The sequence below is a fragment of the Nerophis lumbriciformis genome, linkage group LG11 (genome assembly GCF_033978685.3).
Source record: "Nerophis lumbriciformis linkage group LG11, RoL_Nlum_v2.1, whole genome shotgun sequence".
Lineage (NCBI taxonomy): Eukaryota > Metazoa > Chordata > Actinopteri > Syngnathiformes > Syngnathidae > Nerophis > Nerophis lumbriciformis.
In genome coordinates this window covers 24,687,952-24,704,990 of record NC_084558.2, presented here as the reverse complement: position 1 = coordinate 24,704,990, position 17,039 = coordinate 24,687,952, and the positions used below count along the sequence as shown (strand labels likewise).

Below are 17,039 nucleotides of genomic sequence, written 5' to 3'. Positions count from 1 at the left end.
TGGAAATAAGATGTGGATTGTAAACTGACTTAACTATTTATGAAGAGAACTGTTGCAATTAGAAAACGTTGATGTCATTGTTTTACAAAATGAAACAGGAAGCAAACATTTATGTGCACAAAACTGCTATGATGTGGAAAAGGGAGTAAGATTAAATAAGGGTAGCTTCTTCCTACTCCTTTTTTCAAGCATGTTGAAAAGAGAAATGTATAATATGTGATGTATCGTGTTGAAACTGCATTCATGTCCAAAATAAACTTCAAGCAACCAACCAACATTTTGGAGTGGTTGTCATGTGACAATCATGTGACTCTCCCAGGATATGGTTTCCCTAAAATAGCAGTGTGTCAGGTGAACATGTAAAGGAGCGAGCTCATTTCAAAAAGCTTATTTGCCGTCAAGTCTCGTATTAAAGCCATTGAATAGTTCTAATGCTTTAATACGATGTCAAAAATTACAATTGAACTGTTCTTAATGTATTTCCTGTGACTTTTTATGTGATGTTTTTGGTACAATAGCAAAAATTGCTAAAAATTGTTTACTGATTTCCAATAAATATTATTGTTCTTTGTTTCAATTCAAAGTACATATTTGTCAAACACAAAAAAGTGTCAAGTCTTTATGCTCAAATATCAATCAATCATTGTTTTTTTTATGTAGCCGTTAAACACGAGTGCCTGTAAGGGCTTCACAACTACATCCCCTGATCTAAACCCACACTCGGCAAGGAAATATTTGAAAAATCCCAGATGGGAAAAAAGAACAAACCTTGAGAAGGGATCGCAGATGTTGGGAAACCCTCCTTCCAGGGTGACCGGCTGCAATAGATGTCCAGTGGGTACAGTTATCCATCCATCCATCCATTTTCTACCGCTTATTCCCTTTTTGAGGTCGTGGGGGGCGCTGGAGCCTATCTCAGCTACAATCGGGCGGAAGGCGGGGTACACCCTGGACAAGTCGCCACCTCATCGCAGGGCCAACACAGATAGACAGACAACATTCACACTCACATCCACACACTAGGGCCAATTTAGTGTTGCCAATCAACCTATCCCCAGGTGCATGTCTTTGGAAGTGGGAGGAAGCCGGAGTACCCGGAGGGAACCCACGCAGTCACGGGGAGAACATGCAAACTCCACACAGAAAGATCCCGAGCCCGGGATTGAACCCAAGACTACTCAGGACCTTCGTATTGTGAGGCAGATGCACTAACCCCTCTCCCACCGTGACGCCCGGGTACAGTTATTGAATTGTTAAATTAATATTGTTAAGTTAATTGATTGTTAGATTATTAGTTGTCCAGGGTGTACGACGCCTTCCGCCCGAATGCAGCTGAGATAGGCTCCAGCACCCCCCGCGACCCCGAAAGAGACAAAGTTAAAGTTAAAGTTAAAGTACCAATGATTGTCACACACACACTAGGTGTGGCGAAATTATTCTCTGCATTTGACCCATCACCCTTGATCACCCCCTGGGAGGTGAGGGGAGCAGTGGGCAGCAGCGGTGGCCGCGCCCGGGAATCATTTTTGGTGATTTAACCCCCAATTCCAACCCTTGATGCTGAGTGCCAAGCAGGGAGGTAATGGGTCCCATTTTTGTAGTCTTTAGTATGACTCGGCCGGGGTTTGAACTCACAACCTACCGATCTCAGGGCGGACACTCTAACCACTAGGCCACTGAGTAGGTCCACTAGGCCACTGAGTAGGTGGAAAATGCGGTAGAAAATGGATGGATGGATGGATAGTTAAAGATATACAAGTAATACAAGTATAATAAACAATGGAATACAGAGGCTGTGTTATTGAATCTGTGACAGACTCGTAACCAAAAAAACCTTAAGAAAATGTTTAACATTAAAATTAATATAAATTCAACTATTCCATTCAAAATCCTCACAATAATGCCGTGACAAGTGACGTTATCAAACAAAAACTTCTTTGACTTTTGGTTTCAGAAGTATCCACTCCTTTTAGGTGGGGTTGTGTAAAGTCTTGGTAGGTAGTGTTATGAGTTGGGTCCTATTCTTGTAACTGCAAAGCATCGAAATGGTTACTCAGCTTGATTAAAAAACAATATTGTCAGACTTGATCATCATTAGTCAGGAAGGACCAGTTGCATATACGTGTGTGTGTGTGTGTGTGTGTGTGTGTGTGTGTGTGTGTGTGTGTGTGTGTGTGTGTGTGTGTGTGTGTGTGTGTGTGTGTGTGTGTGTGTGTGTGTGTGTGTGTGTGTGTGTGTGTGTATATTTGGGTATGTATATATGTATGTATATATTCTAAATGTATATATAAATACGTGTGTGTGCATGTATGTATATATATATTTGGGTATGTATATATGTGTATGTGTGTATATATGTATACATGTATGTATATATTCTAAATGTATTTATATATATATTTACATATATTTTAATATATTTGGGTTTATATATATGTATATATATATATATAATATATGTATTAGAGATGCGCGGATAGGCAATTATTTCATCCGCAACCGCATCACAAAAGTCGTCACCCATCCGCCATCCACCTGAACTAACATTTTATCAAAACCGCACCCGCCCGCACCCACTCGTTGTTATATATCTAAAATAGACGATGCAAGGCATTAGTGAGGTTATAGAGCTTTTGCCTGTTAAAGAAAGGAGACTGATCCAATGCAGCAGAGACATTCAATGCGTGCCACGCTGTCACGGCCCAGACGCACACCAGTGCGCAATCATCTGGGAGCCGCGCTGAGCGCACCTCCAAGCGCGCTCGCGCCACTCAAACTGCTGCAGGCAGCTGCGTTCACACATGCATCTGTAAGCCTTGTTTTAACATCCTGTGGCACTCTTCTGGGATCACGGCGGGCGAAACTGCTCATGCTCAGGGTGTTTGTGGAGATTCGGGGTTTTGCACAAATGTGATGCACCATGTTAGATGTCCCGGCTTTGTGACTGTCGTAGACATAAACAGCGTCGCAGCTCTTGCAAATCATGTAGCCAGAATTACTATCATCCTGATTAACCTCATAAAAACGAGTCCACGCTGAACTTTTCTGGCCTTTTTTTCCCCTGGTCTTTAGTATTCCCTTTTTTAGTTTGTCGCGTACCACGTTTGCTGCCGGCGTTGCCATCTTTTTTTTTTTTTCTTCTTCTGTTGTGGCGTGCTGCAGGTGCCTGATGATAAATAATTGCCTGTTTCAAAGAGTGCTGCTCGTTTTTCGTATGTGGGTAACAACATTTAACTATGTATATATATTTCCGAATTGGTTTAACTGCCACCCGCCTGAATCTATTTAAAATCTTTTTTTTTTTCATTTCAACCACCCGACCCGCGGATAAAATCTAATTTTTTTTTTATTTCAACCGCCCGACCCGCGGATAATCCGCGGACTCCGCGGTTGTGTCCGCAAACCGCGCATCTCTAATATGTATATATACCTACATATATACATATATAACATATATGTATGTTATATGTAGTATATAATATATAGATTTTCATCATCTTTTTTATATTTATTCATTTATTTTTAAATGTATTTATTTTATTGGTTAAATATGGTTTTGCATGCATTTGTGTTTTTCAATTTCTTTTTTCCGTTTAAACAAGAGGCCACACACAATGATGATCGTAACTTTAGAATGTCGGCTCTACATTATTAATTCATAACTGCGGTGCTCAAAGATCACAAGGAATAAGTAAACATGGGGTCTGCATTTTCCACCTTACACCTCATGTGTCCTTCCACCACTTGTTGCCAAGCTGCTATTGGGTCACGCACATACACAGACAGACACAAACACATACAGTACATACACACGCACACACAGACACGTACACGCACACACCTTGTGGGCCAAGCGAACATGACACTGACTTGACACCGTGGCGACAATGGTGACATGTATTGAATTCTTTGTGGCTTGTCAGCACAATGTTTGGTTTCCTTCTGCAGCCTACTCTATTTGTTAATGATTTGACAATAGGTGATACGAACTGTGTTCATAATTCAAAATCAAAAGTTGTACTTATACCAAGTGCCGGGTGATATGAAGCAGAGTTTTATGTGTATCGGTTAACCAAAGCTTGTCCATTACAGTCAACAAAACAAACAATATCTACCAACCAAGCAGGTGCAAACTTGTATAAGTATCTAAAATGCATACTTGATTTAAAGTATAGATACCTTCCAAGATACTGACCAGTATAAATTGCTAATATAATCTCAATCGTTCATTCCCACTTGGATAAACCATCTCAGTCTGGCCTCTCTGACTTAGTCTCCCAGACGTCTTATTGTAGGCAGTTCCTCTGATCTGCTCGTTTCTAATCCTGTCCATTAAAAGCATCACAGTACACAGGTATAAATGAAATAGAATGACGAAATATTATTTTTTTTAAAAACAGCAAAGCTATAAAAACACCTGAGAACAAAATGTATGATATGATCATCAAAGTCATATTATTGCACATTGTTCTTGTGCCCAGCGCCGTCTTCCTTCCTCCTAGTGAGGCGTTATACAGTTTGATGACACCTTGCGGGTCATATTATATCAACACCAACTTCTCTTACCTGTTGACACCTGGTTTTGTGTGTTTACTGTAAGATCCCCATATGTCCCAATTTTTTTACGAAACCATGTGTCATGACTGATATATTTATAAATCTATTTTGCCTAGTTCTAAATGAGCTGTTTGGATTTTTCAGAAGATTGTGACGTAGTTTGCCGTTATGACGTCAGCAAATATTTCTGTACAAGCGAGTCTGCAATTTTTATTTTACGCAGCATGTTTTTAGTCCAAACAAAAATATGTCCACAGTGAGACCGGTAAACTAAAATACTCTGTTATTGGTTGCAATAACCAGCACAGGTCATTACACAAACTTCCAACCTCCTCAAAATAAGAAGGACCTGCTTTACTTTGTTTTTCATGACAATGTACCTACTAGGATTCTCAGACGTGAGGCCCAGTGAGAGTTGCAGCCGGACATGGAAGCACTACAGAGCATGAATGCTAAGAAATCTGCCTCGGCCCGAGGGCATATACAGAAGGATTTACACGAAATTACAATTCATTGCCGAGACAGATCTACAATTTATGGCAACAGTGGTACAATGGTAAATCCCCGATCGCAGTAGACTGACTAATGCAGGGGTCGGCAACCCAAAATGTTGAAAGAGCCATATCGGACCAAAAATACAAAAAACAAATCTGTCTGGAGCCGCAAAATATGAAATGCCGTATATAAGTCTTATAATAAAGGCAACACATGACATAAGTGTCTATATTAGCTATAATAGCCTACTATCAAAATTACTGTGTAGCAGGCTGAAGCAAATATTCGTTGACAGAAACGTTAAAATTTAATATTTATTCTACACATTTTTACTACATTGGAAAACATTAGTAAAACTTCTCAGAGGGTGATATAACTCCTGGAAATGACTGCCTTAGAGTGGCCAAAGGTGTAGATGTGTGTGTCCAAGTTAAAGGAAACGGCAATAGATTTAATACAATATTTGGCAAGCTAGGTAGTTTGCTGTGGTCTGGAACAACATGGCACACAAACAACTATCAGAAATGCAGATAATGTGTCATGAGACATGCAAAACTAAATTATATACAAAGAGGATAAAAGTAAAGGATATTAAATGAGCTCAAATATACCTACAAACGAGGCATAATGATGCAATATGTACATACAGCTAGTCTAAATAGCATGTTAGCATTGATTAGCTTGCAGTCATGCACTGACCAAATATGCCTGATTAGCACTCCAACAAGTCAATAACATCAACAAATCTCACCTTTGTGCATTCACGCACAGCATGAAACTTTTGGTGGACAAAATGAGACACAGAAGGAGTAGAAGATTTTACATGTAAACAAACTGTTGCGTCACAGTCCACACTATGGTGAGTTCAAATGCCGAAATTAGTAGGACAAAACGATGTTCACCAAATACTCTCATCAGTGAAGCACACACACAAACATATTAAACAGTGGGCTTTCTAACAATTGGGAAGGTGTGTGTCATGTATGTGCTCAAACAAATAAAATACTTAAACAAAAAAAATATTTTTCCCCCATCTTTTTCCATTTTCAATCATTTTTGAAAAATGCTCCAGGGAGCCACTAGGGTGGCACTAGAGAGCCGCATGCGGCTCGAGAGCCGCGGGTTGCTGACCCCCGGACTAATGTAATGATACGTTAGCGATGTTGTAGCTACTTCTAAATCACTAATCCTTTTCTCCATGGTGACAAATAAAGTAAGTTTCTTACAAGTATCATCCCTGCAGGACGAGGAATAGCTAAACATGCTTCACTACACACCGTAGCTCACCGGCGTCAAAATGTAAACAAACGTCATTGGTGGATCTACACCTAACATCCACTGTAATGATACCAAGTACAGGAGCGTATCTCGTCGATACTACTATGATTACATTGATATTTTTTAGCATTACAAAATCTTTTTTCATTTAAAAAAATGTTATATTATGTTTATAAACTCAGGAAATGTGTCCCTGGACACATGAGGACTTTGAATATGACCAATGTATGATGCTGTAACTAATTGGTATCGAATGGATACCCAAATTTGTGGTATTGTCCAAAACTAATGTAAAGCATCCAAACAACAGAAGAATAAGTGATTATTACATTTTAACAGAAGTGTAGATAGAGCATGTTAAAAGAGAAAGTAAGCAGATATTAACAGTAAATGAACAAATAGATTTATAATTCATTTTCTACCACTTGTCCTTAATAATGTTGACAAAATAATAGAATGGAAAATGACACAATATGTGACTGCATATGTCAGCAGCTAATTTAGGAGCCTTTGTTTTCTTACTTACTACTAAAAGACAAGTTGTCTTGTATGTTCACTAGTTTATTTAAGGACAAACTTGCAATAAGAAACATATTTTTAATGTACCGGAAGATTTTTTGTTAAAATAAAGCCAATAATGCAATTTTTTGTGGTCCCTTTTATTTAGAAAAGCATCAAAAAGTACCGAAAAGTATCGAAATACATTTTGGTACTGGTACCAGTACCAATATTTTGGTACACTAGTTTGATGTAGTTGAAAAATCACTATATGACCCCTTTAAGTCATCATAATTGTCTGTTGGACCATCATTGTATTTACAGTTTTCTGTCTGATCTTATCTGTCCATCCCCATTGAAAAACAAAAAGGGGCTCAGGACAGATCATTGATGCAGTCTAACCTCCACTTGGAACCTGGAATCTGTGACACTTGCAGCAAACTTCACTGTTGTCCTGTAAAACGCTGGCATAATTCCATGTCAGCCTAGATTTCCTCATGCTGTGAGCTCCAATCTCGACAATCTATCATACATTTTTTTCTAAAAGACAAACCTTCTGTCCTTCTCCACCAAGACACCAATGTCTACCTTGTCAGGTGCAAACACTGTTGACATCTACTAATCAGACAAGAAGCAAGGAATGAATCAGAGACGGAGTTCAATTTAGCTCATGAGGAGACACGTGTTTTGGGCTGTACTCTAGTTACAGATCCAAACTACGTTCTAAAGAAAAGCCCGTGCGCCTCCTCCATTTATTAGGAAATGGCCCTATTACATCACGGTGACTGAGGGAAGGGGGTAATCTCGACAACTCCAGTAAGACACAATATATGATAATACAAAAATGCAAATATGTTGACTCTTGGTGATATCGCCCAGTCTCTTCTCTGCTTTGTCTGGTCTTGGAACCAAATATTCGGCCTTGGCTTCCAGCAGGCCGAGTCTGCACACAACACTGATAACGAGGCTAGCAATCTTTTGGATTGCTAGCTCTGCACAAATTGACAATACTTTATAGTATGGCCCTTAAGCATAAAGTTATGATGATAATATATACATAATTATTCTAACATTTCCCTCCTGTTTATCACATAACTTCCCCAGAATCTTCTTATCCCCAATAACTTCTTCTTGCGATTTTCAGTTAATAGTTCATTTCTTTAGGGCCAAGTTATGTTTATACTCAGAGTTCAACATCATCCTATTTTTATATATATATAGTCACCAGGGTCTGGAAACAGATCAGGAACACCGTCCAGGTAGGTATCCTCGTCATCAGATTCATCTTTCTTGTCGTCCGCCAGAAGGTGCATCTGAACAGTTCTATCATCTGCTGGGCTAATCGCTGTGGTAATCAGACGGTTAAGCAGAGAACCCAGACACGGAATACAACTACATCCACACAACGTCAGTTTTGCTGCAAACACAGCCATAGATACTAGAATTGATGATAGCAAGGACTTGTATTTGCCGAACACATTCAACCATCCATCCCACATAGGTGAGTGCTCTTCCATTTTACCGTTGAGGGTGCGAAGGCCTTCCAGTGCTCTGGTCAGGCTATCTTCTGCATCAGTGTATTTTGGAATGAAGTACAACACTGTTCACCCAATATTGCGCACACATCTCCTTTTTCCGCTAACAACATGTCTGGCGCCATACGGTTTTGAAAGGCCTTAAGGGAGGTTGCGGCGAGTTGATCAGTGACGACTTCAAGTCCGGCCTTTGTCCAATTTCCTAATCTCTGTACGTTGTAGTGGACGTAGTTTATTCTGTCAACATTCTTGTTAATCGTACACCACCAGCAGACGGATGATTCGAATCCAGCTGCAACTTGATTTACCAATTTGTACTCGTCAGGTACACCTCTGGGGACACCTATTGTATCGATATAAGTTGGATCTCCAACACTTTGCCAGTTTACATCACGTGTAGTTCTTTTCCAATGTTCGGATATCAAACTGTTCAGACGTGTTAACAATTTTTGTACAAATATTGATACATTTACTATGTGTAAGCAGTTGTCTGACGATAAGTTTCCTAACTGTTGTCCAGAGCCTAGTATGTTAATGCAGGTGTAATTAGCTTTTGTCACATGTTTATCAAATATTGGTTTCTGCTTTGTTTCTTTTGTTACAGGCTAGATTTTGTCCCATGTAGTGCAATTCCATTCAGGAGTTGTTTCGCAGATTACTTCAATTAAACCTTTTTGCCATGAGTAACCAATTAACAGCCAAAGGAGGAACCAATTATTACACACCAGTTGTTACTTTGAACATTTATCCACATCATCAAATGGTACGCTTACAACTGTGACTTCCAGCGCGTTTAGAACACTCTGGGTTATTCGGTGTTGCGCATGGTTTGATTTATGCAAACAATGACCAGGAAATATGGGTCTAGTCCACTTGACCATGCCCATAATTGGAAACCCCATCTGGACGTGTTGAACAGTGTGGAATTGGGTGGTCTATTTTGTCCATCAGGGAGTGATATGGTTAACACTAGATTTGGGCCTTAATGTTTCAGAGTTATTTGACTTTTAAAAAATTTAGCTTCTTCACTATCTCCCGGGGCCAGTAATTCATTCATTCATTATCAATAGACAATTCAAAACTTTGGCAACTGAACACATATTTACACACCTATGCTTGAGAAGGAACAGGATAAAGAGAATCTTATATTTCCTGCCCCCTTCAACATAATAAGTAGTCTTACTTAATGGATAGCCCAGATTCACAAGCTTACAAACCAAACAAATGCATCCAAATATAACAAAAAATAATATACACCTCACGGGATACAAAACAAATACAAAACCAGACACAAAATAAGTAGAATAATACATATAATCTATACTACAGTATAATATATGTAGTGACCAGAGTGTCCAGTTCCCCCGTATTGGATGTCCTGTGAGGTAACACCAGTAATTTGGCCAGTCTGTTCCCGTGGTGGGAATCCTTTTAAGTTTAACACGAGCGAGCAGTAGAGAATATGAAGTGAGTTTTGGCCCAGGACGTATTTTGCTTTATTCATTATTGAAATGTTTTTTTTTCCACCTTATGTTGTATGTTTTGTATATAAGATTTCCAGTTCATTTGATCATCTATTTATACTCTCCAAAATCTTGTTTCTTTTACCCTTTCAATATCTACTCTGTCTATTTGTATTCGTGTTTGATGCTCTTTTCTACTGTTACCAAATAGCATTATTTTAGTTTTACTGAGATTCAAAGAGTCAAACCATTTTTTTAAATTTGTTCATTTATTCTGTTATTTGTATTATCTTCTGTGTGTTCTCTCCTGAACAGAAAGCAGTTGTGTCGTCTGCAAATAAAACTAACTTTAAGTCCTTTGTAGCTTTACAAATGTCGTTTGTATAAATATTAAACAATCTTGGTCCCAGTATTGATCCCTGGGGTACACCACAAGATATATCTAGCCGTGTTGACATATTTTCACCCATCTTCACATATTGCTTCCTGTTGGTTAAATAGCTTCTTATTCTTGATTAATTGATTTACAAATTGAGGTCCATTGTCATGTATAGATTTAGTTATACCCTATCTTGGTATTATATCTTTGCATAATGCTTTTACTACTGTTAGCACATCTGCTTTTCCTTTAAAAAATATTTCTACCCACTTTGAAAATGCATCTACTATGACCAGACAACACTGTTTTTCTTCACTCCTATTTTGTTCAATAAAATCCATGCATAGATGCTGGAACGGGTGTTTTGGTTTGGGGAATTGGCCTCGCACAGGTCATGCATGACCTACAAATTTTTATTTTTATTTATTTTTTGAATAAGAATAAAAGCTGTAGGTAGTATAGTACTTCTGTATAAGGGTCACCATCCCTCCTGTTGAGACATGAGTACAACCATGGCTCAATACTGCTGCCCACTTATACAGATTTTTTTGGTAAAATTCGTTTATTGTCTGGACATACATAGATGTCGTCTTTGTTCAACGTGGCTCCGTTTTTTGTTTTTGTTCTTTTTTTTTTGGTTTATCTTTCCATTTATCTTTTTCTTTTGGAGTACTTTGTTGTTGCATGTCTTTTAGTATATCATTATTCATTTCACTAGTTTGTAGTTTAAAACCTTGTATTTCTTCTTCTGCTGTTTGTTTTGCTGTTTTGTCCGCAAACGTGATATTGTCATGATCCGTGGTCCGGATCATGTTTTGTTTAGTTATGTTCTGTTAATTTTGGACTTCTTTAGTTCCCGTTTAGGCTTCCTTGTTTGTTTTTGTCACCATGGCGACTTATTTTGTTCACCTGTCTCTGATTAGTGCTCGCCCGCTCACCTGCTTCCCGAGCACCAATCAGAGGCATTATTTAAGTTACCTCTGCCAGTCAGTGAGCCTGGCTTCATTATTTATGTCACACTGTTTGTGTCACGCTTGTACCAATTAAGTTTCTTGTTCCATGCCATAGCTTCTGTTTTAGTCTTAGCTTGACGTGTTTTAGGCACGCCTTTCTTCTTATGTTGTTTGTGTTTTTGGTAGTTGGATGATTTATGTTAATAAATCCCATCCTACCTTTACACCTTCGTCCAGAGCCGTCTTTTTGCATTGAAAGAAGGAACCGCAGCAAGCTGCATAACCCACGTGTGACAGATATTGCGTCCGTTCCGTTGGTGTGTGCCACACATTTGCACATTGCTATTTTAGCTGCTAACTGTACCGCTTTTAATATTACTTTTAATAGTTCTCCATGTGTTACAAGGTTTCCCGTTGACGTTATCATTCCTCTATTTTGCCAGTGTTGTGCAAATGTGTGCACTGTTGAGAATGCATATTGACTATCTGTGTGTATTGTAACATTTTGATCTTATTAATTTACTTGCTTTAGTGTTACTAGTTGTGCCGCTTGCATTGAGTCATTTGATGCTCATTTGATAGCTTTCAAAACTTCAGTTGCTGTAACAACCGCACATATCCTATTCTATTTTTATTTCACAGAATGCTGCTTCAGCTTCTAAATTCCACTCTATTGGTGTTGACATTTTTAGATCTTTTTCATACATTAATTTACTTAAAGGAGCTACTATTTCTGTGTAATTTGGTATCCAACTTCTACAGTAATTAGTTAATCCTAGAAATGACAATTTGCTTCTTTGTTTGTAGTTTTGGTGCTTGCAGCACTGCTGTTTTTCTGCTTCCCACAATAGTGCGTCCATCTTTGTTTAGAGAATGTCCTAGATATTTTACTTCTGTTTTGCATAATTGGACTTTTGTTTTGCTTACTTTGTGTCCTTCACTGTGTAGATGATTTAATAACGCTAATGTATCTTTTCTACTGGTTTCTCTATCCAGTGATGCTAATATGTCATCTACGTATATCAGGACTTTTGTTTTCCTCCTGAAGGTTCAAATTTGGACATGCTTGCATGCATTGCTTGTGAAAAGATTGTCTGACTTTCCGCATACCCTTGAGGTAGTCTTGTATAGGTGTATCTTTTCCCTTTATAAGTAAATGCAAACCAAAATTTACTTTCTTTATGTATTGGTATCGAGAAGAATGCATTACTGATATCAATCACTGTGAAATGTGTCCAATCCTGCATATGATGTTTAAAATTACAGCATTTATTGTCCTAATAAACACTAAATCAATATTCCTAATTCAAATGTTATACGTATTACTTCATGTAATTTTAAGTAACATTTTAAACCCACTAAAAACTGTCTATAAGTGTATTAACTATAATTTTACAACTCAGAAGAGACATTCTTCCAATTCTTTATATGTTTTATTTGTAATTATTATTCAACAATATTCAAAGCAAACAGTTGTAATGGTTATAGTTACTCGCATTATATTATCAAAAGTCTATAGCTAACTGAAAGCTGTTGAGATTGCCATGCCTCTTTATTTATTTAATGTTATGCCATTATCTTATCATAGCTCACCACCCAGATGTATGGTGTACTGCAAATGTCTAAAAAATATTCTAACCTAAGAATGTTAGACTACACTTTAAAGTTAAACAACTTAAAACTTACACTTAATACATTTATTTTCTAACTTGCACTCCTGGTGCGCCACACGCACACACACACACACACACACACACACACACACACACACACACACACACACACACACACATACACACACACAAGGTTATGTGTGTGCGTGAGTGCACATTCTAAGAGATAAGGCGAACACACTCGAAGAGCGTTTTTCTCTCTTTTTTTTTTCTTCCTCAGCCTCTAAACATGTAACTTATTTTATATAATTTTATCATGCTATACATATCGACTCTTATTATAGTTATTAATCTAGGTTTTTATTTGTTCCATTATTTTAATTATAGATATATATACATATATTTGTATATATAAAAGCGCTATTTATATATCCAAACATACATGTATATCTTCAATCTACATTTTCTTCATATCTTATTTCAATATCCCCCATTATCTCTCGTTCGCATTAGTTTATTCCATTTTGCATTAATTCTTCCTATTGATTTCTTCCCATTTCACTTAAACTACCAAACAAACAAATACACAAACTTGCAGCGAACCACAACCAACAGCCTACCACTTGTGAATACCTTCATTTGTCACTTTCTCATCTTTTCTTCACTTTCGTTTTCCTTTACAAACAACATCCTGTATCCATCTCTTCCTTACACTTCATACAATGTTTCTATTTTCTGTTCTCCTCTCCTAGAAACCATTCACGTAACGTAAGGTTATAAACATTCTTTTTCCATATTTTCTCAATCCATTCTCTTCACCCTCAATCTTCCTTCACCTGCTCTCTCTCTCTCTCTTTCTCCCTCTCTCTCTTTTCACAATACAAACACAACAATCCAGAATAAATCAGTCTTATAAAATACAACATGGTCAGCAGCAATCCAAAACCTTTTAATGTCATGCATCTTTATTTATCTCTTAACAATCATTCCTCCTTCATAACCTGAATTTTAGAATTTTAAACTTTAGATATGATTTAGACTAAAAAAAAAATCCTTTGTCTCACACGCCATTAGACTGTACAACTCCTCTCTGGGGGAGCTAGGATGACAGGGGATGCAAAACAATAACAGTGCAATACTTTTTCATAACATGGTCATTAATGCCTAGTTTCTCTTGTGATATTCTTATTTTACTGTTATATTTTCATTCTCATTGTTGCTTTTTATTTTTATTCTATTATAATATTTTTCTATTTTGTTTCCATTTATACCCCCATTATTTACTTTTACTTTTTAAACTCAATCTCAATTTTGTACACTGCTGCTGGGATTTAAATTTTCCTGAGGGAACTCTCCTGAAGGAATCAATAGAGTGCTATCTATCTATTACTAATCCGAGCACAGTTCATGACGTCTCGTCCTTGTAAACACTGGACAGACTTCTTATCTTGCAGACATTTATTTCCATTTAGTTTTATTCTCTACATGTAATTCTACATGCTTCAGTGTCACATAGAAATTTGCTTTCTTTGTTATTTATTTCAATTATTATTTCTGGTTTACTTGCTGTCTGTTAAGTTCTCATAACTTAGTATGTCCTCTGATTAGAATTTGTTTAACGCTGATCTACGTTTTGGTTTTTTTTCAGGACAGTCTCGTGCTAAATGTCCTTCTCTGCCACAACGCCAACATGCAGTAGGGTGTAACCGCTGCCGTTGTTGTTTTCTCCTATTTTGGTTATAATAGATTGTAATAGACCATATCAGATCTGCGTTTCTTTGGGTCCCTCTTTCCATTTTGAGAATTTGGAGTAATCCGTCGTACTTTACAGAGCCGAACTTATAAGGATTACTTTTGTCTTTGTTGTAAGATAGTGGTTCAATTTATTATTGTGGTACACGTCACTTCCACTGGAGGTTTTTCCCCCAGTGGAGATGTCTTGCCTGATGCCTCCACAATAACCCACTATTACTTCTCACAACTTTAGTATGGAGTGATCGCCTAGTGGCGATAACTCCCACACACTCTCACGTTCATACCTTTCACACTTGTTTTACGGAAGTTTCAGTACTTGTGGACTCCGACGTCCTTATATGGCCTCTTCTGTTTTAGAATTGTCGGTTTTTACGTGGACTCCGATGTCCTTAATTTGGTTTATTTTCAATGTTGAATCTTACGGAAGTTTCATTCTTTGCGGACTCCGACGTCCTTCTGATTTGTAGGCCTTTTTACCTGTTAGAGCCTAGGATTTACAGGGTTTGTTTTTGCGTCGTAACCCTTAGTCACACGCTTTTTGTATGCGTCGTAACCCTTAGTTACACGCTTTTTTTTTCTTCTTCTATGCGTCGTAACCCTCAGTCACACGCTATTTTTCCTTTGTAATTCAAAACGTACTCACTGAAATCTGCGTTCCTTCCTCTTGTCCTCGGTTCCCCGTCAGTCGTCAGATCCAGCCAGGGTGCAGAAAAAGCAGCTCCTCAATGGGAGATGTGGGTGCCATGGTCTTCTGGTTTTACTCACCAGGCTGGAATCGTCAGACGTGTTGGGATCCGGCTCGAAGGACCAAAGAGATGTCAGGTGCAAACACTGTTGACATCTACTAATCAGACAAGAAGCAAGGAATGAATCAGAGACGGAGTTCAATTTAGCTCATGAGGAGACACGTGTTTTGGGCTGTACTCTAGTTACAGATCCAAACTACGTTCTAAAGAAAAGCCCGTGCGCCTCCTCCATTTATTAGGAAATGGCCCTATTACATCACGGTGACTGAGGGAAGGGGGTAATCTCGACAACTCCAGTAAGACACAATATATGATAATACAAAAATGCAAATATGTTGACTCTTGGTGATATCGCCCAGTCTCTTCTCTGCTTTGTCTGGTCTTGGAACCAAATATTCGGCCTTGGCTTCCAGCAGGCCGAGTCTGCACACAACACTGATAACGAGGCTAGCAATCTTTTGGATTGCTAGCTCTGCACAAATTGACAATACTTTATAGTATGGCCCTTAAGCATAAAGTTATGATGATAATATATACATAATTATTCTAACAACCTAAAACTTTATTGTGTGTCTCATCTGTTTTATGTTTGTGTAGTTGCAGAAAAGACTGCTCTGCACAGGGTGGTGGAGGCTGCGCCACAGACATATTTGCTCCCAGATGTCGGAAGAGGGCCACTTGCATCAGGAATGACACCAAACACCCAGCACAGAGACAGTTTGCTTTGTGTCTGTTTGTAGCATCCAGAGCCTTGGGAATAGTTTCCTCCCCACAATCGTGATACTGCCAAACAACAACAACACACAACTTTAAAGGAAGAGGCATGGACACCTGCATCGTTATTACTGTGCACACTAAGAACTGTTTAACTACCTCAGTGGTTCTCAAACTGTTTCACCAGGTACCACCTCAGAAAACACTTGGGAATCCGAGTACCACCATAATGACCAACATTAAAATACAATAACGTAGTAGGCCTGTATAATATGCTGGATGCTACAGTTGTGTGTGTTTTATTGGAATGACAAAATCAACTGCTTGAACCTTGCCACAACTCTTAATCACCCTTGTTCTTAAAGGTTGGCACCACTATTCTTCCATTCCTCAGCAATATTTGTATTCTCTAACAAACAAACCTGGGGTCCACCAAATGAGAGTGCTTGGCCAGGCTAGGCTAAAATGCCAAGCTGGCAACTCGATATCTAGCGCAAACTCATACGGCGTCAGGGAATGAATGAATTTACCAACCAATGTACTTTTTACAAAAAAAAAACCTTAAAATATCTGGTGTGTGCTGTTTAGAGATGTTTTAATGAAAATAGAATGCATGATGTAATATCTGTGTGCGCTCTTGTTTATTTTTTCTAATAAATGTATACTTCTGCAGGGTGTCCCTAAAGTCTGCAGATATAATATACACTACACATTAAAAACATAATGCAAATTGTATTTCATTAACAATTGAGTAATTTTGTGTTTGCTTATTTGTCCAGACCCACAGGACACCCTAGTTACAGATATACACATACAGTACAGGCCAAAGGTTTGGACACGCCTTCACCTCAGTCAATGCGTTTTCTTTATTTTCATGACTATTTACATTGTAGATTGTCACTGAAGGCATCACAACTATGAATGAACACATGTGGAGTTACGTACTTGACAAAAAAAGGTGAAATATCTGAAAACATGTTTTATATTCTAGTTTCTTCAAAATAGCCTCTTCAAAATTGCTCTGATTACTGCTTTGTACACTCCTGGCATTCT

General features: G+C 38.1%; 1 protein-coding gene across 1 annotated transcript in view; it reads left to right on the top strand.

Moving 5' to 3' along the window:
• Positions 1-16,817, top strand: part of LOC133610068 (transmembrane protein 238-like) — a 46,756-nt gene extending 29,939 nt beyond the window's left edge. Inside the window, exon 2 of the mRNA XM_061966130.2 lies at positions 15,870-16,817. The gene's annotated coding sequence lies outside the window, so the exon portion shown is untranslated. The remainder of the gene's footprint in view (positions 1-15,869) is intronic.
• The last annotated feature ends 222 nt before the right edge of the window (positions 16,818-17,039 follow it).